This window comes from Eulemur rufifrons, chromosome 30, assembly GCF_041146395.1.
Source record: "Eulemur rufifrons isolate Redbay chromosome 30, OSU_ERuf_1, whole genome shotgun sequence".
NCBI lineage: Eukaryota > Metazoa > Chordata > Mammalia > Primates > Lemuridae > Eulemur > Eulemur rufifrons.
Window position 1 is genome coordinate 15615778 of NC_091012.1, and position 24205 is coordinate 15639982.

The 24205-nt window shown below is 38.0% G+C and overlaps 1 pseudogene; it reads right to left on the reverse strand.

Annotated features, from left to right (window-relative positions):
- Window positions 1-3477: 3477 nt before the first annotated feature.
- LOC138378782 (forkhead box protein K2 pseudogene) lies at window positions 3478-5737 on the reverse strand (annotated as a pseudogene).
- Between the last annotated feature and the right edge of the window lie 18468 nt (window positions 5738-24205).

A 24205-nucleotide genomic window follows, 5' to 3' on the forward strand; every position in this document is an offset into this window, starting at 1 on the left:
GCAGTGACAAATGGTGGCTCAGAATGAAAAGCGGACAGACTCCTGATGGAGGAATTGCTCACAGGTTGGAGCAGGGTAACTCATGTAGGTATTTGCCCCAGCAACTAGTCAATGGCAATGCCCTTTCCATTATTAGGGCAGACTTGGGGAGTTGTGTGTTTGGAAAAAGAGCTCTGCTTTAGAAGTGTGAAGACACGAGGGACCTTGGCAAGAGGAGTCTCTGGAGAGTGACAGTGACAGGGGGCAGATGGAGTGGGTTAAGAAGAGACAGGAGATGAGAAGCTGGCACCAGAGCATGATTCTGTGAGCAAATGAGCAGAAACATCTCAGGAGTTGTGGGGAATGGGATGGGAACAAAGGGAACACATTCATCTTGGGGAAAATCTCTGGCAGAGAGGGGGAAAGTCTTCAAAATGAGGTAATTGTTGGAACAGTGACCTGCAGAAGTGGGATGGGATTGATTGCATTGATAGGAGAGTTAGCTTCAGTGAAAAAAGAAATACTTCTCTGGGCTGTTTTCAACATTATCATGATGAATGACCTTTTTCGTGTGTTGAATTCAGTTTGCTAATATTTTGTTAAGAATTTTTGCCCCTATGTTTATGAGAGACAGCGGCCTGTCATTGTTCTTGTTTTGTCTATGTCTAATTTTGGTATAAGGTAATACTGGCCTCATAGGATGAGTTAGAAAGTATTCCTCTTCCTTGATTTTTTGAAATAGTTACAGTAGGATAGTATTAATTTTTAAAAATCTTTTGTAGAATTCAGCAGTGAAGCCATCATGTTCTGGGCTTTTCTTTGATGGAAGATTTTTTATCACTGCTTCTACAAGTATATTAAATACTTGTTAAATAGACATTAAAATATATTTAATATATTATCATAAATACATGTATACTTTAATATATTAAATACATTTATTTAATCAATATAAAACATAAATATATATTTTTATTGCACCCTTGAACAATCTAATCTTTTTGAATGTACATGGAAATTTTACCAAAATTGAGCATATGATGAATGGGAGAGTAAGCCTTAAAAAATTCCAAATGATTTAAATTGATTAGAGTATACGTTCTTTACCTTAATATAATTTACCTAGAAAATCAGTAACAGAAATACTAGAAATGCCAAATTTCTTTGAACTTAAGCTAATTCTTTTAAGGCTGTTAATATATTACAGACAATATCATGATTTAAGTAAGAAAATATGTGCATCAAGTAGTTCAAGAAACTCCAAGAGAATAAACACATATTCATACCAACGCACATGATCATCAAATTGTTAAAAGTCAGAATTTTGAAAGCAGCTGGACAGAAGAGAATCATCCTATGCAAATTATTCTCAATAAGATTAGCAGCATATTTCTCATCAGAAACAAGGTCTGAAGGGAGTGAATAACATTTGTAAAGTGCTGAAAGAAAAAAATATATATCAATATAGAATTTTATATCCAACAAAGCTATCCTTTTTCATAAATGAAAAAAAGCTATTGAGATATTCAAAGATGGATAAAACTTAGGGGGCTCTTTGCTAGTAGAGCTGCCCTACAAGGAATGCTGAAGGGAGTCCTCTGGCCAGAAATGAAAGGACACTAGGCAGAAACTCAAAGTAATATGACGAACAGAGAAATAAACTGCAAGGTAAATATAATAGCCTATACTATTGAATTTTGGCTTATAACTAGTCTTTTTTTTTCATTTCCTATATTATTTAAAAGACAAACATGAATATTTATAAATTCATGTTAATAGGCACACTGTGAATGACAATGTCACTTGTGCAACAATAACCTAAGGTGGATGTGTAAGAAGCAGAGCTTTTGCATGCTACCAATGCTAAGTTGGTATATAATCAACCTAGATTTTTTAAATCACATTTTGTCTTTATGTAACTAATAAACATTCCTAAAATTGCCTAAATTTACCATTATGAGCCATTTCATTCCACCAGGAAGATACAGATATTTTTTTCCTCTCTTAAAAAAGTTAAATACCAAAATTACTACATTTAAGTAAATAACATTATGATAATGACACCAAAAATTCAAAATAACGCTAACATCCTTTTTCTATTTGCACTGCTGCTCTGTCCTAAACCCTAGAACACTCTGGAAAGGTCTGGAAAGGAGAATGTTTTTTTCCTATGGAGTCTGGGCTGAGGCTGGGGGTGGGGGGAGGTTGGAACTTCTCATTCTCTCACTTGTTTCCTTTCCTCTCCTTTTCAATTTTGGTAGGAGATAAGTCAGCCTTAGTTTTGAATTCAGTTCTGAAAAGTCAGGGAAGTCTCTTACTGCAAATCAGAAAACAACCTAAATGTTTCCAGTGCTTAATCACAGGGTGCTTGCTTAGACCCTAGAATTAACATTCAGCTCCCGCTCCATTGGCATGGCTGCTCCCGCCTGGAGTGGGGACAAGTGCAATATAACTGAGAAGACAGTTGGTCAGATGATGCCTTGAGCTGGCGACTAAACCTGCAATAACACACTATGGAGAAATCTGTGATCTTTGTTTGAAAATGCTTGTGATAAGAGACTGAGTTTCCCCCAAAATGTAGTGGTAATGGCTCTGTTGTTTTAAATACACAATACTTACGAGACTGGCTTTACTTAGAATGGAAAATTTTTCCAGGGACAAAGTTAACACAAAGAAACAAACAACAAAAAACAGCAAGAAAGAGAACAGTTAAGTGCAGCTCGGATGAGACCGGGCAGTTCTTTCCCAGCACCAGCTTGTCCCTGAATTCTCACGGTCACATGCAGCCTCAGCATTAGTCTTCTGTCCTGCGCACTGAAATGGAGGTGGATTAAATTCACCAAGCAACTGCTCTAACGTGGAAAATCTGCAAGTGTCATAAAGTAGCTCCACCTGAACAAGATAAAGAAATCATTCCATAGGCTGAAAACAACAAAAACACAAAACTACTTTGTTTCTTTTCTCCAAATGAAATCCACATGAAAGATCCTGTATGATTTACAAAATTTCCAGAGTAGAAAGGCAGTGATGTGAAATGTCACAGACCTCATTATTGTGTAAAGAAAGTGCACTTGGAAATATTCTAATTGCACATGTGAACAACAAAATACCGTCTTGCCTGCCAGTACCAGCGGTGAGTACTGCGAGGGCCGTGGTGGGGGGCGGATGGGAGGGTGGTCCTGCCTGGTCTCTGCAGGCGGCCGAGTCCCTGGAGGTCCGCTGGCACCTGCCCCTGACCGCTGACCACGCTGCATCATCCTCACACGGAGATGCCTGGTCCTCCAGGAAGGGCCATGGTTTTTCACTGGTAGTTAAAAGCTTCGCTCAAAGTCAGCAGCCCAGGGAGTGCTCAGCAGGAGAGACACTGTCTCAAGTACCAGGTTTTGTTGTGTGTGGTTTTTGTTCAAGTGTGACTTCTGCCTGTAAATTAAGGAGTTTTCAGGCCACCTGGGTTTTGTATTTTCAGTACTGAGAGGTGAAGTCCAAACGCAGGGCCCTTTACCCACTGAGAGAGAGCGCACTCCTAGTATTGGTGAGAGGCAATGTCCCCGTTTGGCACCACAACATTGATATTTTAAAGGAAGAAAAACTTTCCCAGTCGCTAGTTTTAGACACCGTTTTCCTCACAGCTGCCCGTGACGTGTCCACACTCCGGGTGATGACGACGCTCTGGCCGTCTTCTGTTTTGATTCGCTTCAGCCCTGGCTGCCCAGGCTGGTTGCTGTCCTGGCAGATGCTGATGCGGGGGTCTCCAGCACGTGTAAAGGACTCCTCGTGGCATTGTTCACCTGGCAGTGGACCGCAGTGGGGATTGGTACCACAAGAGTCCTGTTTTGCGTTACACTTTTTACTGGTAGCTGGTGTTGACCTACAGGTGTCTGTTGTACTGATAACAAAGATCCTCATCAATCTAACACTAACCTATTACCTGGCTTCTGTAATCACGCTTACCTATTGCATCAGCCTCCTGAGACCCCACCCCTCAGACCACCCCGACCTAATAAGAGTAGAAAAAACCCAGTAGACGGGCTCAGAACTTGGTGGTAAGTCCGCTCTGAGCCCGCCAGCAAATAAACCTTGATTCTCTGACTCCCTGTGTGCCGCTTGGTTTGTCCTTGGAACCACACACTGTAACACTTGCTATAACGCTCCTACAGTGACCATCTGGACAGAGGTGGTCTGTGACATCTGAATGATCTGGCTGGCAGCACCTAATGTGCCGTGGCTAATTGCAGCAACAGGTTCTACTTTTACTTCCCTGTGATTTCTATTCTCTTGCAGCTGGGCCCTAGCAGAGGCCAACACAGCTGCCTGAGTGACTACGGCTTGTCCTGAGACAGTGTAGGTGTTCGTTGGGGCCAGTCCAGCCACGCTGGTGACTGTCACTGCTGGTATCTGGTGGAGGACGTGAACTGTCTGCACCAAGTTTGGCTGGAAGGTCACTAGGTCACCACCTTGCAGTGGTCACTAGGGTGGCAGCAGTGTAGGCAGCAGGCTTAGCCACCTGTAGTAGCTGCCACTGAATGGTGATCAAGACCAGCTGGCTGGACAGAGGTGACTCTGGTGAGCTTTGGGCAAACCAGGCTTCTTGGATGATGGCAAGTCTGGGGTGTGAGTTGCCAGGCTCAGGCTCCCGATGGGCCGGCAAGGCCTCCCTCCACAGGCTCTCAGGGCTCTGGGGCCACTGCAGTGAGCAGACACTACTCCAGCGTGACTGGGAGAGGCTCCTAGAAGAGAGTGGTCACAGAGAGGTTCCAAAGCAAGGTACACTCCTAGGCTGCCTTTTCCTAAAAGCCTGCTCTGTTTATTTGCTTTCAGAGGCAGGATCTCTACCTTCCAGAATGAGCCTTTGCCTGGTTCTTCCTGGGAATGTGGTACTTGGATGAAATAACAATTCAGACAGAGATTGTCAGGAACTGAATTCTGCCACTCCTTGTCAGTCTTGTAGCATGGATAATTTTTAGTGATGTGAATATTAATTCCATTTAGGATGAGTTGTTTACCAGGAGCCATTGTAATTGCTTGTACTATTGTGTATAGGAATAAGGTGGCTTTGAATCATCCTTTGGGCTTCCTCCACCGGAAGCTTCCTTTTCATTTTCTGGGTGCGAGTTTTCAGCCACTAAATTGAGGTCGGATGGCATCAGTGGGCCCATTTGGAAACCTGAAGACCCCACTTCCTGGGGGCTGGATGGGCAGGAGTTGGCAGCACTGATAGTTCCCGCTGGGGAGGGAAGGGGGATGATGAGATGGGCCATGGTGTTTGGAATGTTGATGGTCAGAGGCGAGAGATGTGGCTGCACAGCCTTTGCTGGGGACTCAGGCGCCTCTTGCTTTTTCCTCTTCTGGCCGGATAGGGAAGTGAAAGTTAGTTTGAAGTTTGTGCTTGGAAACCTGGTGCATGAAGCTTGGTAGCTGCAGCAGCGGCACCCAGTGCCTCTGGAACACCTGTCCACAAACACGATTCTGGCCAAGGCAATGCAACTGGAAATCACCACTTTAGGCCTGGGCTGTGCAGGCGGTGGGTCCCGGGCTGTCCAGTCATGGCCAACGCTGCCGCTGGGGATCGTCAAGATCTCGAGGTGGCACTGGAAGATGAAGCTCGAGTGGCCCATGCTCACATCCACTGAGCCTTGTGATGAGATGCACTTGATGGTCGCTGAGCGCTTGGTAATTAGGTACTCAAACTGGCAGCCCTCCAGCTGCACCACTTCCCCACATCCTGGCCAGGACCACCACCCCTGGCCCCGCCGCCCATGAGGGGGCGCTGCTGAAGCCACTGCCATCAGCCTGAGTGGGAGTCCACCGCCACTCACTGGGAGCTAGGAGCCAGAGCAGAGGCCTCCGGTTTGCCAGGGAGCAAGCCAATTAGCAACGGCTAGTGGCCTCAATCTTGATTTAATAAATTTATAATGTTAAATTCAAGCACATATAAACCACTAAGAAATTTCAACAGAATACAAATAAAAGCCAATGAGAAGGAAATCAAAATAGTACCCTACAAAACTTTATTGAATGCAAAGAAGGAACTGATGGAGGGAATAAAGAAAAAAAAGGTAAGAGGTACACAGGAAACAAATAGTAAAATAGCATAGATAAGTTCCCTCTTATCAGTAATTAATTAAGTGTAAACGTATGAAAGTCTACAATGAAAGGAAGAAACTGGAGGAATACATTTTAAACAACAAGCAACAAAATGATCCAAGTATGTGTTATCTACAAAAGCTATCTTTTATATTCAAAGATATATGTATATGTTGAAAGTGAAAGGATAGAAAAACACATTCCATTCAACATTAGGTGTCCATGTTATTATCAGACAAAATAAACTCTAAGCCAAAATCTTTTATAAAAGATACAGGCCATTATTTATTGAAAAAACAATTGATTCATCAAAAAGATACAGTTAGAAACATTTATGCACCAAGCAACAGTACGCCAAAATATATGAGACAATTATTGACAAAATGGAGAGGAGAAATCATTCTACAATACAGGTTGGAAACTTTAATACCCCATTTTCTTTAATGGATAGATGATCTGGACAGAAGATCAGTAAGGAAAGGAAGATTTGAAAAGTGCTATAAACCAGCCAAATAGAGCAGACATAAAGAAATTCCTCCACAGAGCATAAGGCACATTTCTATCAAGCCCAGATGGAAAATTCTCCAAGTTAGACCACATATTAGAGCAGAAAACAAGTGAAAATAAATGTAAAAAGACAGAAGTTATAACAAGTATCTTCTCTGATCACAATAGAATGAAGCCAGACATCAAAAACAGAAGGAAAAATGCAAACTTCGTAAATAGGAAATTAAACATCACAGTGATAAGCAATCAATGAAACAAAGAAGATAATACAGAAGAAATGGGAAAATACTGAGAGGGACATAAAAATGAAAACACAATATAACAGAACATAGATTCAGTGACTGCAGTGCTTAGAGGGATGGTTAAAGCAGTGAATGCCTATATGAAACAAGAAGAAATGTCTTGAATAACCCTATATTACAATAGAAGGACTTAGAAAAATAAAGGCAAATGAAACCCAAGCCTAATAGAACAAAGGACTAATAAATATTACAGTGAAGACAAATAAAATTGAGAGGAGAAAAACATTAGAGAAAATGAACAAAACTAAAAGGTAGTTCTCCGATAGGATTAACAAAATTGATAAATATGTAGGTACACTGACCAAGAATATAGAAGAGAGGATATGAATATTTACAATCATAAATGAAAGTGGAGACACTAATAAATACCTTACAGAAATAAAATGGATTATAGAAGAATGTTATCAGCCGTTGCACAAAGAGATAACCTGAATGAAATGAACAAACTTCTATAAACACATACATTACTGAAAGTGACTGATAATGAAACAGAAAATAGGAACAAACCTATAAAATATAAAGAGGCTGAATCAGAAAAAGAAATCAATCAAATATATTAAAGCAACTCCCAACAAAGAAAAACAGTACCAGATGGCAAAAATTAAGAAAACAATTCCACAGAATAGAAAATACTCTTTAACTATGGAATAATTTTAATCAAAGAGGTGAAATAATTGAATGCTGAAAAGTACAAAATATTTCTAAGAGTTAAAGAACAGCCTAACAAATGAAAATGCACCCAGTGTTCATGGATTAAAAAATTCAATTGTTAAGATGGCAATACTCCAGAAAGTGATCTATATAGTCAATGTATTCCCTATTTTAAAAAGTGCCTGTCTTTTCAGAAGTGGGAAAGTATATTCTCAAATACATATGGAATTGTCCACCTAATAGCCAAAACAAACAAACAAACAAACAAACAAAAAAACTGAAAAATAGAAGTAGGAGAACTCACACTTTCCAGTTTTAAAATATATTACAAAACTACAGAATCAAAACTGTGGCAATGGCAAATGGGTAGAAAAATAAATATATGGAATACAACTGAGAGTCCACAAATAAACCCATATAATTATTGTCAATTGATTTTTTTATAGTCACACTTGCATTTGATTAAAGAAAATACAAAAATCCTCACAAATGGTTCCTGTATGAATTCTAATTAAGAAACATTACTTTCAGAGTAATAATACTCGGTGATAATTTTCAGAAGACTCTAAGAGCTTCTTTACCATTTAAGGGGTACATAGGGTGCAGGTGTTTCCGTGAATGTATTCTTAAATAAGAGACTACACCACTCTAATTTGCCTGGCTGTAGCTCTGTTCCAGGTTACTGACTGCTAGTTCATGTTCCAGAGTTTCTTTGCCAACAGGTTACTTACAAAAGAGGCACCTCCAAAGTCTTAGAGTGAATTGGGAAAGGGCTGGTTAAATGAAGAAACAGGCTATCATTCCCCTGTAAAAGTTCATTGTTTCCTTTCCCAATATATCTTTTTATTGAGAACTTCTATTTTTTATCCTTTTCTCCTCCTCTGCCATCTCACACTCTGGGTCTACCTGCTGTATTTTGGCCACCTGCACCTCATTCATTTGTATCAGTTGTAAGATGGAAATTGGTTGATGGGGTTCCTCCTCAGGCGTCTTTATAAAAGCACCTTCCTGAGAGATTTTGCTCCTGTAGTTTTTATTGGAAGTTATTCTGACAGCTGAATAACAGGTGGAGCAGTCCCCTCACATACTGGGAAGCAACGAACTCTTTCTCGTCATTGCACAGTTCTCTATAAGAAGCAGCAAATGATTCTGGGCTGCAGCGTGGGGTGGTATTCGGCCTCTTCCTCCCCCTATCCCTGACTCTGCAGGAAGTAGAGCTGCTCAAGGGCATCGTGTTGGCAATCTTCTCCTTCCCCAGGATGTGGATACTCAAACATGGGCTGACACTGGGCTTCACTTTCTCTTTCCTTTCACAGCCTGTAATTGTTTTGGTGCCAGGCTTGAAGTTCTCCAGCACTTCAGCTGTGGGGAATCCCGCTGTGGTAAGCTCCTTGCATTCAGCTAAGAGTTGCATGCTTGGCAAGCGCTGGCCAGGTGCATTGCTTGAGGGCAGTATTTCCTATATCGCATCAATTTTCTTGTTCTAGCACATATTCGGAATTTTCTACTACAGCAAGCAATTGGCTCTTTTCCAATTTGGAGAGGTATTGGCAGGTTTTATAATTTTGTTGTTTTGTATTTTTCACTATATTCCGTCTGGACACTAGCTATCTGAGTCCCACTGAGGCCCAAAGAGGCAGCAGCAACATCCTGCCACCAGAGCAAGGGTCACAGGGGGTCCGCTAGGGAGCCCGAGCTAATTGATTGTGAACAAGGGTGTAGATGCATTTCCGTGGGAGGGGGGAAGAGTTGTCAACAAATATTGCTAGAAAACTTGGATATCAACCATGCAGAATGAATGAAGCTGGACTCCTAGCACAAACCTGTACAAAATTGACTCAAAATGAATCATTTACGCTCATGCAAAGGTAAATGTATTTCTGTGTGTTCAACCCCACTTGTGTTTTAATTGGGTCCCCTATCACCTGTACTCTGACAAACATTTTTCTGTCTGAAGTGATCCTTGGGCATATTCCTGTCACTGGATGTTCAAGGCTTTGTTCCCAGAGGCTTTGCAGGTGGTGGCATGGACATGCCACATTTTATATAAAGTACAACATAATTGACCTTTTAAGACAACATAAGAATGGTACATTTTTCATCTGAAGACATTCTTAAATATGGCTACGTAGAAAATTTGTTTAAACCATTAATCAGACCTTGATTTGGAGAAACTGTGAAGAGAAACTTTGTTCTCTTCCCCAGGTTAAGAACATACGTTACTCACCAAGAAATACTTTGTGGTTAGAGTCTCAATTCAATGTCACAGACTTGTTTTATTCTGTGAAACAATTAAAAAATTTCATTAAGGGAGTAGGTCAAACTAGTAAGGAAATAGTTAATTCTTTGAAGCAAATAGCAAGTAGGCAGAATTCTTATCATATTTTTATAGTTGTATAAAAATAAATCATGGCTGACGATTGTTTTATGCTGCCTCTACTGATTAACAATTCTTATTTTTTAAAGAAAACTTTACTTAACATCAACTTGAAAAACACACAGAACTTTGTATGTAGAAGTTCCAGAAAGACAAGAACACCAATATTAATGCAAAAAAAATTGAAAAACAGTTTGTAGGTAGATACAGATATAATAAATAAAAATATTTTTATATTTTATAAAAATTTATTGAAATGTAATGAATCAATTTCACTTTTTAGTTTTGATCACTATCCTTTTGTCTTTTCTAATCATTTTAATATTTTTATACTAAAAGTGTATTATGTGGGTGTGTGGGCATGAAAGTGTGTACAATTTATAAATATTTGAGAATAATAGTGTACAACTTTTTGACGCACATTTTGAATGTGAGTATGTAATGAAGTGTACCTAAATATTTCTCAAAGGTTTATGGATAACATTAGTTAATATTTTTAACATGGCAAATCTAATTTAGAAAATTGTTACAATCTTTAATCTCACAACTAAAATAATCCTTTTTAATTTTTGTAAAGAATATTGAATATTTTCTTATTTACAAATACCAATAACAACAACAGGAAAAATGTAAACCCTCTACTCTTACCAATTACAGAGGAAAACATTTTTAAAAATCCCTTTGAATATTTGTGGCATTCAGGAATATGCTATCCTCTCCTTATTGCTATATTTCTTTCAATTCTATTTAATCTTTGTTTTATTTGTAACTCCACCCTACTGCTTGTACTAGGAAATTTTCAATAAATATCTGTCATGCCTTACACTTAAGATGGTTTTAGTTCCATAAGTCTCTCTAAACTTATCATGGTCAAAATTTAAAAAATTTTCAAAAGCCAGTATATTTTTGTTAAAAAATATACATGTCCATAAAGTAGTTATATTTTTATTTGTCAAAATTATTGGAGGTCCTATGTAAGAATTGGATGGTAATTTGCAAACTGGTTTTTACACATGACTTCAGTGTGTTGCTTTGTAATCTAGAGTTTCCCTGTAAGAATGATACATGGCAAACAAAGTCAAATAAATAAGAAAAGCAATTCCAAGTTGTAACTTGCTCATATAAACAAAAAAATACATCAATTATGTTTAATTAATTCAAACTAGCTAGTGGACAATTTACTAAGTTCTGTTAGTGAAACAAAAAAGTTGTAGGTAGTTCAGTGTAAAAAAAGAAAATGTCTCCATAGCTCTATGCTACCATCCAGGTTTAAAGACATATCTGACCATTCCATGTAATATTTTTGATAGAGTGAAAAGGCTTGCAGGGTTTAAAAAATATTTGTTTTTCTTGTTACCCATTACTAACCAAAATTTTCACATTTATTTGTGTTCTTATATATCGTAGTATTTACCTCCTCACAGAAAACAAGCAATTAAAAATAGTAATAATTTCCTTCTTCCACTAAAACTTCACTGTCAGAACAGCTTTTAGATGGTTGTGTGTAATCAGTAAATATCTTTGAAAAATTAAGACTTTAGCCTGTACTTCTCACAAGGGATATGAGTTTTATTATTTCAAATCTACATTCAATATATTGATTTATGGAGATTGGGAAACAACATATCTTATTTTGTACCTAGTCATTTTTAAATAAGTAGGATAAGGAAGAATTTTAGTGGCCAGTCAGATAAATTAAAATGCATTTCTTTATTAACTGTCACATGTGTAGACATGTACTTGGCAATAAAAGTTAAAAAAAATATATACAGTCAAAAATTCAAAGAATTTACACAAATGTGTGGGTGATAAACACATAAAAAATTCCTGTAATTCCATGTAAAATTCAAATTTTAAACAAAATGTAGGTAGAATAAATATGAATTTATTAGGAAGGTTCAAAGCAAAAGCGGTATTTGAGTTGGATTTAAAGACTAGATAGATGGTAAGGGAAGAGCATGATATTATGGGCAAAGAAGGAAAGTGGCACAGTCAGAGACCAGTTTAGGTTTATTCTGAGAATGAGGAGTGTACTCAGGTGAGGACTTCAGGTTTGTATAGAGAAGAATGAGAATTAGGGACACAAAAATATATTGCATATAGATTTTGCAAGACAAAAAATATTCTACTTTCATGAAATGTAACTTACAAACAACTTGGGCTGTCTGCTCACACATACAGCCTTGTGGAACACATGCACTTTCAGAGATGATCTAGAAAGCCGATAAGAAAAGTGACTTTCCTGAGGGAGATGGCGGTTAATGTGAGAAGATGCTGAAGAGGAGAAAGGTTGGATAAGGTGGGGGATATAACCATTTATGTCACTCACAGGATTTAACTGGTAAGAGCTCTTTCAAAAGTGGTAAGATCAGTAGTGCCAAAAAATCTATTATATTAATATTATTATGATATATAGATGATACCTTTAGGAAAAAGAAAATGTAATGAAAAGGATGGTAAGGAGTAAGAAAAACCATTTTATAGACAGAGGAATCTTAAACTTTATGCAGGTAAAAGCATGAAGTAAGAAACATGACAAGCAGAGCTTTAGGAAAACAAAACAAAACAAAAAAATAGAATCGATCCATCCTGGAGGCTTTCAAGGATTTTGTAATAATCTGTTGGAAAAGGCAAATAAATAAGTAAATGGAGTCTGGGCACGTGGCTCACACCTGTAATCCTAACACTCTGGGAGGCCAAGGTGGGAGGATTCCTTGAGGTCAGGAGTTTGAGGCCACCCTGAGCAAGAGTGAGACCCTGTCTCTACTAAAAGTAGAAAAAATTAGCCAGGCAACTAAAAATAGAAACAAAAAATTAGCCGGTTGTGGTGGCTCTCGCCTGTAGTCCCAGCTACTGGGGAGGCTGAGGCAGGAGGATTGCTTGAGCTCAGGAGTTTGAGGTTGCTGTGAGCTAGGCTGATGCCACAGCTCTAATTCTAGCCAAGGCAATAAAGCAAGACTCTGTCTCAAAAAAATTTTAAAAAATTAAAAAAAAAAGTAAGTGGAGATGACCTGGGCAGTGATGGACAGGGCAAGGGTCATGAAATATTAGTATTGAGAACGATTCCAGTGGAATCATGGGAGGCAAATGTGGAATTATGGAAAATGTTTTAAGCTATAAATAAGTCAGATTCAAGTGGAGCCCAAACTCTTAAACTTATACAGTTTTAAAATATAAAAGCTTATTTTTGAGGCTGGTTCTTCCTTAGTAAATCATTCATGTTTGTGGAGATACTTAACTATTATAATGGTACAAGTTATTTCCTGTATAACAAACATATTAAATAGATGATAATGTGGATGACTAGCATTGGATATAATGATGCAGTGATGGTGACAACTTTGGTAGTCAGGGTACAGAAGAGAGGTTATAAAAACACAGGGCTTTAAAGAATAGATAGTAAGAAGATAATTTCTTAGGGATAAGTGGAAGTGAAAAATATAGGAGTTTCATTTTGCATGTGAAATTTTCAGATTACTATGCTGTATGTAAAAGGTAAATCTGCATGTGGGATCAGTGTCAAAATTAGTAGTACTTTCAGATGTCAAAGCAATCATATAGGAAAATGAATACAATTTAAAATAATAGATAACAAGCATGGGGAAATGTCCCCAGTCATTTTATTAAAACCATACGAGATTCAACTACATTAACTCTTGGTTGCTTAGGAGTGTACACAAAATATTTACAAATGTTTCATAGTCAAATTCAGTATTCTCTTCCCCTTATGATCACAAGGATAACTTCTCTACCTATATTACTTTTTGACCACTGACACTTAAATTACCTATAGTGAAGGCCAGTTTTAACTTTCCTCCAAACTTTTCCTGAGTCCTTATTTTCAAAGATAACAGATAACTATAAAATGATATTTTAAAATGACATGCAGAATATATGTGCACAGAGCACCCTTGACATAAGTGACTCCATCTTATTAAAGGTTGGTGCAAAAGTAATTGTGGTTTTAGCATTGTTGAAACTTGCTGTTTGATATAAGAATACATTCTTAAGTAAACGTGGATACGTTATACATCAGTTTAATGTGCATTTCTCACTTTATGTGTTTTTGCTAATGACATTACTCGTTGTTTATTTGATATTTATTTTATTTTTATTTATTTATTTTCTCATATTTATTTTACACTATGGAAATGATGTTAGACAGAAAGCAAATTCGAGTTCAATATGGGTCATAAAACAGAGGAGACAATTGGCAACATCAACAACGCATTTGGCCCAGGAACTGGTAATGAACCTACAGTGCAGTGGTGGTTCAAGAAATTTTGCAAAGGAGATGAGAGCCCTGAAGATAAAGAGCGCAGTGTCTGGCCATCGGAAGTTGACAACAACCGATTGAGAGCAACCATCAAAGGTGATCCTCTTACAACTACAGAAGAAGTTGCCAAAGACCTCAACGTGGACCATTCTATGGTTGTTTTTGGCATTTGAAGCAAATTGGGAATGTGAAAAAGCTCAATAGCTGAGTGCCTCATGAGCTGACTGAAAATAAAAAATTGTCATTGTGAAGTGTCGTCTTCTCTTGTTCTATGTAATAACAGCGAACCATTTCTCAATCAGATTGTGATGCGAGAGGAAAAGTGGATTTTATACAACAACTGGCTACAAATAGCTCAGTGGTTGGATAAAGAAGCTCCAAAACCCTTCCCAAAGCCAAACTTGCACCAAAAAAAGGTCATGGTCACTGTTTGGTGGTCTGCTGCCAGTCTGATCCACTGTAGCCTTCTGAATCCCAGTGAAACCATTACATCTGAGAAGTATGCTCAGCAAATTGATGAGAGGCACCAAAAATTGCAATGCCTGCAGCCAGCACTGGTCAACAGAAAGGGCCCAATTCTTCTCCATGACAACACCTGACCACACATCGCACAGCCAACACTTCAAAAGTTGAATGAATTGGGCTACAAAGTTTTGTCTCATCTGCCATATTCACCTAACTTCTTGCCAATCAATTACCACCTCCTCAAGCCTCTCAACAACTTTTTGCAGGGAAAATGCTTCCACAACCAGCAGGATGCAGAAAATACTTTCCAAGAATTTGTGAAATCACAAAGCACGAGTTTTTACACTACAGGAAAAAACAAACTTATTCCTCACTGGCAAAAATGTGTTGATTATAATGGTTACTATTTTGATTAATAAAGATGTGTTGTAATGATTTAAAATTCATGGTCCAAAACCGCAATTATTTTTGCACCAATCTAAGAAAAAGACTCCATCTAGTATATCAAAGGGCACGATGTCAACAGGGACCAGATGTTCAGAGACTATGCCCAACCAGATAAGGACATAACCCTTTACTACTAGTCCTCACCAGAGGACTGAAGAGCCATAAAAAGAGCAGGGCTTCACCAGCTAGGTGAGGCCATCTCTATAGACACCATTTTGCTTTCACTCGTGGTCAGCACCTGGCATTTTCTGCCAAAGACATGCCTAAGTCAAGGACTCTGCCTTGAAAGATGTTGATGATCATGCAGATCAGCCAAAGGTACTCTTCCTGTCCATGTTTCTCTCCCTGGACTGGTTCATTAACTCCTTTTCATGTCCTCTTTCTCTTGATGTTAAATGTTACTTTGTTGGATATGAAAATTTTAATCTATAACATTTATATATTGATTAAGTGTACTACTATGTATGGTTTGCAATATTGACACACTTGTGAATTCGCTTGTATCTGTGTACCAATGGCTCTGACTACTGAGAGAGCCAGTTGTACTAAAGAGAATTTTCTGTTTGGCAACTCCATGTAGCTCACGGCTTTTATGATTAAAATAGCATCAGTAAAAGTCTGGACTTGCGGAAAGACACAAACATACATGGAGCTGGTTCTGTCTGAACTTGTGCCACTCAAGACAATATGCTTTACCGATCTCATGCTTGGATGGTATGACATTGTCAAGTGTTATAAAGGTGTAGAAACTATTAATCTCAATATCTGCAGATATCCAAAGAAGAGAAATGTGAAGACATGACTGCTGCTGATAACAACAGACCACCCAAGGAAGGCAACTGTTAGATCTCTGCTACATATCAATATCCAGGCTGCATGTGTTTCCACCTCCTAATAAAATTTAACTGTTACTGAAATTTACTGCCTTACAGGGATTTTAAACATATCAAGGAATTCAATCTTCATTAAAACAATAAATATCATAGGCTTAATATGATAGAAGTCAGTGAATTTCACTTCTGTAGGTCTTGCTCAGATAACTAATTGAAATACTTTATCCTTAGCAGTTTGATATATTATCAACTCAGGTGTGGTTATGCAAATCAAAAGACCAATAGTAGACCTATACACAAAAACCAATTGTGTAAGACAGAAATCAAAACTTTCAAGACAAATATATGAAATAGATTTTATCATATTATGTTTCCTACTTTTTGTCTTTCTGCCTTCCCAGTCAACCAGAATTTCTAGCAAATGGTCAATTCCACCATGATTTCTCAGTTCCTCTTCAAGGGCTTTGCTAAAGGCTGGAAACTAAGGTTCTTGCACTCCATGCTATTCCTATGACGTACTTGGCACCCTGTTTGGGAATCTTTTCATCATCTTTGTCACCCGTGTCAACAAGAACCTTCACAGGCCCTTGTATTCCTGAGGAATTTGTGCATTATGAATATGTGCTATGTTTCTATCACTGCCTCCAATGCCTGTGTTAACTCTGTCACTGAAAACAGGGCCTTCTCAGTGGATGGGTGTACAACTCAGAACTTCTTGGATATTTGTTGTGTGTATGTAGTTTCTTTTCCTCACCATCATGGCCCACAACCACTGTGTGGCCATCTGGCAGGACGTCCATTCCCCAGTCCTCATATACCACCACTTTTGTGTCTGAATAACACTGGCTTCCATACTCAGTGGTCTCTTCTATGCAGGCATGCACACTGTCAACACCTTCCAGTGGCCCTTCTGTGGTTCATCAATTCTCCTGTGATGTGCCCCCTCTGTTGAGGCTCTCTTGCTGTGACCCCTCCAGCAATGTGCTCTTACTTCTTGCCTCTGCCATAGGAGTTTGTGGTGGCTGCTCTATCTTAATGACCATGTTATATATTTGCACATTTTCCAATGTGCTCAAATTTCCAACCAGACAGTGAAGAAAGGCCTTTTCTCACCCATGCCTCTTATATACTCACAGTGTCTGTCTTCCTCAGTTCTCTCATGTGTATGTACCTACAGGCTTGGGTAACTTCTGAAACAATTCAGGATATAATTCTTTCTGTATTTTATACTATATAGCTTCCATTCTTGAATCCTATTATAGTTGTGTGAGAAGAAGAATAGAAAGTTTGGCACCACATCTAAATTTTTCTGTACTCACCTTTTTAGTACTCACCTTTTCTGGTATTACAAGGATTAAGTCACACAATGTAAAGACTTCTTCCCAGTGCAACATACCATACTTATGAGCACATAGTACATGCTCAGTAGACATTGCATTATGCTGGTCTTCACTTTGGAAAATAATATCTGTGTTGTGATGACTGTTGGGCATAAGACACTCTGTATGCTGTGCTTGCTGTCTCTAGCTGTGTGCTACTAATAATAGATCTAGGTTGAGCAACATCAGCACTAAAACCGGACTTGACAAAGAAGCCAATTAATGTCCCCCTTCCACACCAGCAGATCACATTTCTTAGAGGGAGGCCCACAATACCACATGATTTATATTCACATTGATGGTTCAGAGACAATTTTTAAGTAATTTCCTCTCAGCTCAGGCTTTCAATTAGGATTATCTGGCTAGCTTGAAAGAAACACCATCACCTGTCTATTGGGCTGGGTGGGAACATCCATGTGGTTTTAATTGTGCCCAAAATAATTCTAATTTGATACCAGGGTTAAGCATTAGAACTCCCAAATACATTCATGAGACTGAGTTTAGACTGTTCCAGAGAGAAGTCACAGGGCCTGATGTTTTGGGTTTGGTAGGGGCAGATTCCCACTGCTGTAGCAGAAAGTCCTGGCACGTGTGGCAGGGGAGGTCACCAAGGGAAAGACAGGAGAACCTCACATTTTAGTCTCCATAAGGAGACATTATACCTGACTGTTTCCTGTGACTAAGAACCAGTGAGTGTAGCCTTTTCTGCATTTTGTGGCCCTCCTGCTTGTGGATGCTGTGTAAACAGGTGAAGAGATTGTGCTGACTCCTTTCAGGGCATAGTCTCAAGATGCAATTCTAATTGTTCTACACAGTCTCAGCTGAAAAGAAATTTCAGAGTTGGAGAAGGAGAAGGAGAAATGGCTGGTTTTCAGGTAAGTGTGTCCCAGGTTACGGGCTGTGTCCACTGTTCCTCCTGGAATGTCATGCAGAACTTCAATTTTTAGAACTTGTAAGCCTTTACTTCTTTACTTCTGATGTTTATGCCTAATGAGTTTTTTTCCACTACATTTTTTTTCCATTTCTTCTTAGGATGGTCAAGGAGCCCTGGAAAATCCTTCCTCCCTATATAATAAAACCTGCTCTGCATTCTCTTCACCCAAGCTTCTTAATAAAATAATCAAGTTTCATAATAAATGTGTGACATGTAATATTGAAAATGTTCCCATTGGGACAGGTCAACTTATAATAGTGTGGATATCTGATATTCCTATTGGGGATGGGATAGGGTCTTTGTATTTGAGTGAAGAAGGAGAACATGTACTCTCAAGGTTTGATTTGGATGTTTTCATCGGCTCTATGTGAAATAGTATTTGGAAAATGCAGAAAGAGGATAGCATTGATTGCCTAGGATACCAAGAAAATTATGGAAAAATAAAAAATAGAAGACTTGTTCTGTATAATGAAAAAGTATTTACGTACAGTATTAAAGATGACAAAACGTGGGAAATATCTATAACTTGAACTTTGCATAAAACTGATGATTCTTCATGGTTACATATTGTTGGGCACTACCATCCCAGCAGTGATTTTTTTATCCTCTGTGTGATGGTGTCTAATACAAATTTGTCCCACTACAGTTGATGTTAATTTCATTCACTTGGTTAAGGTGCTCTCTGACAGATTCATCCAAAGTAAATTTAATGGTTTTTCTCTTTATTATTAAGTGTTTTTTGGAGATTTACTGACGGATGTGCATGAACCATCACATTTACACTGGAAGCTCCCCTTTCTTTTTATACCTTGCTTGGAAAATGAAGGCTCTTATCTTTGTCTTCTGGTCAGATGAACTGAGATAAATTGAAAGTGTGCCAGTTACTGGATGTTGACAAAATACTGTCCTTAGGTTAGAAGCACTGGCTTCACTGGTTATATTATGTGAAATGCAGAGACTCAGACCCCACCCCAGATCTCCTGAATTAGAATCTGTATTTTAACAAGATCTCAGTTCATTACTGTACACGTGAAAATTGGGTGATACCTTCTAACTCACTGTTTCTGTGTGTGAGAAATATGCGCAACTTATTTTATATGATGTAAATATAGCACACATAAATTTATATTGCTGTGTTGAGGCCCTTTATTTTATTTTATTTCTTTATGTATTTTTTATTTTTTTGGAGACAGAGTCTCACTCTGTTGCCCAGGATAGGGTGTCATGTCATCAGCCTAGCTCACAGCAACCTCAAACTCCTGGGATCAAGTGATACCTCTGCCTCAGCTTCCTGAGTATCTGGGACTACAGGCATGTGCCACGATGCCCAGATAATTTTTCTATATATATTTTTAGCTGTCCATATAATTTCTTTCTATTTTTAGTAGAGACGGGGTATCAGTCTTGTCAGGCTGGTCTCAAACTCCTGAGCTCAAAAAATCTGCCCGCCTCGGCCTCTCAGAGTGCTAGGATTATAGGCGTGAGCCACCGCGCCCAGCCGAGGCCCTTAATTTTATATTAAATACTTTATCATGCATTACAGTATCATATGCACACCAGTTTCATACATGTTATATGATCTTCATTTCTGAGAATTAGAGAATATATTCAAGAATATCACTGTGCTAAAAAATAGCTTTTTGGATTATTCTGGTCACCCATTTGTCAGAAACAGTTCTCATAACTTTCATTTTCCTTGTAGTCAAATTAAGAACTCTCTCCTTGGAAACTTGGGAAATATGTGTCTTTTTTCAGGAACTGGTGACATTCTGGGATGTGGCTATAGAATTTTCTCCAGAGGAGTGGGCATGCCTTGACAACGCACAGCAAAATTTGTATAGGGATGTGATGTTAGAGAACTACGGAAACCTAGTTTCCCTTGGTGAGGATGACTTCAATACACAATTCCTATTCCACACTAAGGGCATTATTTTATTTTTGTAGATTATTTCTTGGAAGTTTCTACTTTACATGAATGAATTTTATATCCCTGCTTGTAAAGAAAATCTGAAGGATTTTGGTGTAGAAAATAAAATCACTAGATGTCTCATCTTATGAACCTTTTCCTTTCTTGAGCTGATCTGTATACTTCACTCTAGATTAGTGGTTCCTCTAGAAATCAGGGTATATAATTGTTACTTGCACCTTAGAATACAATTTCCACCACTTATTTTTTATTTGGTGCTAGTGGGAGTTGGTGCTCTGGGGGCATAAATTTGGAATAATTTCTTATCATTCTACATTGTCTGTAAGAAAACAATATTTTGGAAAACAGTTTTCTAGAATCTTCCATAATATTCTGTCCATAAGTATAGTACTTATAAGATTAGTAACTAGAAAGTCTGCAGCAAGAGTCATGTGAATTCTTTCTAATAAAACAGGTCTTGCTGTCTCAAAGCCAGAGCTGATCACATGTCTGGAGCAAAGGATAGAGCCCTGGATTATGAAGAAAGAGGGAACAGCTAAATATCCAGGTAGGTGAGATTCAGTAAAGCAGATAACAAGTGTTACAGAGCCAAAGCTCAAGGAGAAAGGCAGATATAAAAACGTGGTTTGGAATGCTCCGCTCTATTGGAAATGTTTTTTGGCAAGCCTGTATATGTTTCTCTTTCTCTTACAGAAGGACATCTTCTGTCCCATGCTCTTAAACTCTCTAAGAACTGTACCCCTACAGTGACCTTCCTTAGAATTCAGTGAGAGCTAAAGTTCTTGTCATGGCTTATAAGGGACTACGTTATCTGTAAAGACTTCTATTGTTCGGGGAGATATGGGAATATCTGTACATATTCTGAAGACCTCTACATTAAAGCATCTTTTGAGAGCGTTTTGCTTTGCTGCCCCATCTGGAGTACAGTGGTTGATCATACCTCTCTGCAAACTGAAACTTCTGGGCTCTAGGGATCCTACTACCTCAATCTTATGAGTACCTAGGACTATGGGCATGAGCCACCATGGCCAGCTGATTTATTCCTATTATTATTATTTTTGTTAAAATGGAGTCTCATTATGTGGCTGGGGCTAGTTTCAAGATCCTGACCTCAACTGATCCTCCTTTCTTGGCTTCCCAAAGTGCTGGGATTATAGTTGTGATCCACCATGCCCAGCTCCATTTTTGAAGTTCCTTTTGTTGCCTCATTTTTGAAATGTGTAAAAGGGAATAGTGGAGAAATTGTGATTTGCTTCAGTAATGCTAGAAACATTAGGGACAGATGTTTCATATTTTCTGCATCATGATTCACAATTCTGAGGTTTCAGAGGCGATCCTACAGAAATTCAGACTCATTAATTTTATACAAATGCATGGCCTCTTCCTAAACCTAAGAACATCTAATGGTATTTCACTTCGCAATATCGTTTTTTCTTTTTTTATGTATATTCTTTTTTTTCTAGTATAAAATAAGAGTAAAATTTCAACTTTATTGTAACCAGATTCCCAAACTGTAATATAGTTTATTATCCCTACTCACTTCATAGAATTCTTAAATATACTGTCTCCTTGAGTGCTTCAAATTGCTGAATATATTCATACTCCCAATTGATACATTATATTTTGATACTTATATTCCATAATTTTCCACTATTTAGTACTATCAGGAAATTATCATTCATATATATGTGTGTATGTGTGTATATATATTTGTGTGTGTGTGTTTAACTGGTAAATTTTTCCACAAATAAGAATTGCATAACTGTATATATTTATTGTATACATTGTAAGTATTGCTGCAGTATACATGGGAGTGAAGAATTTTCTTGAGATACTCATTTTACACCTTTGGTTATACTCATAAGTAGAATTGATGAATGATAAGGCAGTTCTATTATTTACATTTTTAAACAAATCTCTGATGGTATTACTGGTTTACAATCAATAACTGTACAGGGATTGCTTTTCTGCACACTTTACCCACACTTGTTATGTCTCTTTTTTTGGACATTAGCCGTTTTAACAGTTGTGAGGTGATACCTTATGATAATTTTGATTTGTGTTTGAATGATATTTTGGTGATGCTGAGTTACTCTTCATGTTACCTTCATAAAAGAATTTTATGCCTCTCATTTAAATATTTATTACATCTGGAGTTAGTTTTTGAATATCATGTAAGAAAAATAGCCTATTTTTATTCATTTGTTTATGGGTATCCAGTTTTCCAGCAACAAGCATTGAAGAGAGCATAATTTATGCATTGCGCATTGCTAGTGCCTTAGGTAAAGGTTGGTTGACTTTATATACTTCGGTTTATTTCTGAGCTCTCCATTCTGTTCCATTGTTTTTTGTGTTGGTTTTATGTGCATATTTTGTTTTTATTACTATCACCTTGAAATATAGTTTGAAACCAGAAAGTGTGATGCCAGAACCTTTTTTCTTCTTTCTCAATATTGTTCTGGCTCATCAAAGTTACATGAGATATCATCCAAATGTTAGGATTTGTTTGTTAATATTGTGAGTAATGACCCTGGAATTTTGATAGGGAGTGCATTGAATCTATACATTGTTTTGGATAATATCTTTCTATTTACTCATGTCATCTTCAACTTCTTTTATCAATACCTTATAGTACTCAGAGTAAAGTTGTTTTTTTTTTTTACTACTTTGGTTAAATTTATTTCTTAGCATTCTATTCTCTTGATGTTATTGTAACTGAGAGTGTTTTCCTTTTTTATTGGATAGTTTATTAGTGTGTAGAAAAACAACTGATGTTTGAATGTAAATTTTATAGCCTGTGACTTAACTGAGTGGTTTTATTACTTTATAAGGGTTTTTTTCCTGTCTTCTTTATGGTTTTTGATATATAAGATAATGCCATCTGAAAACAGTGTTATTTTTACTTTCTCCTGTCTAATTTGAGTGGATTCTTGTCATGTTCTTGCCTAGTTTTTCTGCTTAGGTCTTGTAGTAATATTATAAAATAGAAGCATTAAGAGTGGTTGCACATTATCCTTATACTGGTATCTGTGTTTGTGAAGGATTAAATACCTTTTCCAGTTTTTATAAGCTTGTTTTGGAAGGTAAAGATGTTTCCTTTTGGGTACTTGGGCTAAAGGTATGTCCACTGGGTTTTCAATGAAGAGTTGCTGTATCTAGGTCACAAGGCTGCCCCTTGCTCTGCAGTGGAGTCTGCATTTGATGGGCCAGTTCTGAAGGGCCTGGGTGGTTTTCAATCCTCTCTTGTTTCTGGGTAAGCTGGTGACCTTCAGGATTTTGATTTCTACTCAAACATACTACAGTATGATTGTGCAGTTGAGTCTGCATATGGTGGGGCTGATACCAGCTGTGTGCGTGGGCGTGGCTCCCAATGAGTACCTTGGAAGTTTCCCTTCAGGTCTCTGTGTGGATCTATGCACTGAAAGAACTGGCCATGGACTGTAGTTGAGACAGCTGCAGCAGAATCACAGGTCTGCTTTTCAGATGACAGTAAGACCAAATTATTCAGGTCTGCCTCCATGACTGCAGATAGGTGTATTTCTCCCAAAGTCTCTGGATGAGCAGCACCACTGCAACTTTGTCGCAGGAACAGTTAGAGACTCCATGTATCCGGGTTGGTTGATCCATGATGTAGTCTGTAGTCATGACAATGTGTCCTTAATTTTGGCACCTGAATGAGAGCCTGAATATTCAAAATGACCCTCCAGGATCTATGGTTCCACTAGGGTTTAATGACCTTCTATTTAAGTCCCCAAATTCAGATAAGTGTAATTTTCCACGGATGGCCACCAAGGTTTTGTTGTTGTTTGGAAAAATACAAGTGGATCCTTCACCTCCCACCATATTGCTGAGTTTAGTCTCCTTATATATTTTTAATTTCTGATCTGTTCTGTTTCAATTTTTTATAATTTTAGAATCAAAGGTTCAGAATAACATGACAGCATTTCAATTTCTCTACATTCTCACCATATGTATGTATGTATTTGTATATATATTTATTTATTTAAAAGCTCTCAATGTAATGAATGTGAGGTGATATCTCAT